We start from the raw sequence: 2193 nt of genomic DNA, 5'->3' as shown, positions 1-2193 counted from the left end.
AAATGGTACAAGAGTAAATACACAAGACATGACGTATCGTAAAGCTGTACGAGACGCTTGAAGGGCGAAACATGGTAATGGCAAATTACTTTTGTTGCCCTATTATGAATTGTCATATTTGTCCTTGTCCTTTAATTGTGAAATTACTATTTTGTCCATCACTTATGCTTAATAATGCGGAATTCATTTATAACTCAAACAAGCAGAACTTTGAAATCAGCAGCTTTCTTGAAATGATTGTGAATCAGCCTAGTGCTATGCTAGGTCTTCAGAAGCAACTTCTTAGGGATTTAGGAAATAACATAGAGATATCTAGTGTTTCTGAGGGAACACTTCATGTCGAGAAGGCCATACAAAGGATGAAGATGAAGATGCTCGTCATTCACCCGTTAATCCACCAAATTTACCAGTCACTCCACAACCGTACACCCACGAACCAAACTCTGAAACATCTGCAAGATCCTCTAGACCTTATGATCATACACCATTAAGATTTCAAAGTTTAGAAGATATTTATGCTCGAGCACCATAAATAATCTTAGATGAAAATGAACTGTTACTAGTTGAAGAAGAACCTAGAATGTATAAGGAGGCAGTAGTAGATGAAAAATGGATTGTAGCTATGAAAGTTGAATTAGATTCAATCAATAGGAACAAGAACTGGATCTTGACCGATTTACCCAAGGATCATAAAGCAATAGGTTTGAAATGGGTATTCAAGACCAAGAGAGACGCAAGTGGAAATATAATAAAACACAAGGCACATTTAGTAGCAAAAGGTTACGTACAACAACATGAGATAGATTTTGAAGAAGTCTTTGCCCCGTTAGCATGAATAGAACTGTGCGCTTAATTTTAGCCTTAGCTGCTTATAACAAATGGGAAGTACACCATCGAGATGTTAAATCAGCATTCTTACATGGAGAATTGAAGGAAGAAGTGTATGTTTCTCAACCTGAAGGTTTTGTGAAACCACAAGACAAAGGAAAAGTTTACAAACTTTCAAAATCTTTGTATGGACTACGACAAGCACCACGTGCATGGAATGTAAAGTTAGACAACACATTGAAGTCACTTGGATTTCAAAAGTGTTCGTTAGAACAAGCAGTCTATATCAAAGCAAGTTCAAACTCTAATATGATAGTTGGAGTTTATGTTGATGATTTGATTGTCACCGGATTGCCAAAGAAAGAAATTGACAAGTTCAAATCACAAATGGAAGGATTATTCTAAATGAGCGACTTAGGTTTATTAGCCTACTACTTAGGTATAGAAGTCACCCAAACAGGGGGTGATATCTAAATTAAACAAGCTGGTTATGTGAACAAGATTCTCAAGGACTCAGAAATGCTTGAGAGCAATGATACAAAGACACCAATAGATCCAGGACTTAGACTAACAAAAGTTGAAGGTGGAGAACCGGGTGATCCCACCAAGTACAGAAGTCTAATAGGATGTCTAAAATATCTACTTCACACGAGACCAGATTTAAGTTATTCTGTAGGATTACTTAGTCGTTTCATGCAAGAACCAAAGAAACATCATCTCAAAGCAATAAAGCAAGTTATTCTTTATATCAAAAGAATAAAAGATTATGGTATAACTTATCAAAGCAATGGAGGATGCAATTTAATTGGTTATAGTGATAGTAGCTATGGAGTTAACACTGAAGAAGGGAAAGGCACAACAGGAATAGTATTCTACTTTGGAAACTCTCCTATCAGTTGGTGCACTCAGAAACAACCTACCGTAGCATTATCATCAAGCGAGTCAGAATTCATGGCAGCAACCGCAGCAGCATGTCAAGAATTATGGTTAAAGTGATTACTTAGTGCTTTAACAAGATGGAAAGAAGAAAGAGTAACCTTGATGGTTAACAACTGATCAGCAATAGCCTTAATGAAGAACCCCGTGTTTCATGGAAGGAGCAAGCACATAGATACTCGTTATCACTTCATACGAGAATGCGTGCGCTCGAATCTTCTCGCGCGAGCGCGCGGGCGAAGGCAGAGAGGAGACAATCCTTAGCGCACCGCGGGAAGAACTATATTTCTAAGCGCGTCGCGGGAAGAACTTCAATTCTAAGCGCGACGCGCTAAGGAATATAGTTCTTCTCGCGACGCGCTTAGAATTGAAGTTCTTCCCGCGACGCGCTTAGAAATATAGTTCTTCCCGCGGTGCGCTAAGGATTGT

The 2193-nt window shown here is 38.6% G+C and overlaps 1 pseudogene; it reads left to right on the top strand.

The window, feature by feature from the left end:
- The first annotated feature begins 1347 nt into the window (after window positions 1–1347).
- LOC143600329 (secreted RxLR effector protein 161 pseudogene) lies at window positions 1348–1824 on the top strand (annotated as a pseudogene).
- Window positions 1825–2193: the final 369 nt, after the last annotated feature.

This window comes from Bidens hawaiensis, unplaced genomic scaffold (assembly GCF_021521415.1).
Source record: "Bidens hawaiensis isolate Kalapana, Puna unplaced genomic scaffold, B.hawaiensis_p1.1 tig00053946_1, whole genome shotgun sequence".
In the NCBI taxonomy this organism is placed as follows: Eukaryota; Viridiplantae; Streptophyta; class Magnoliopsida; order Asterales; family Asteraceae; genus Bidens; species Bidens hawaiensis.
The sequence above is the reverse complement of the archived record's forward strand: the minus strand, read 5'-3'. Positions and strand labels throughout refer to the sequence as shown.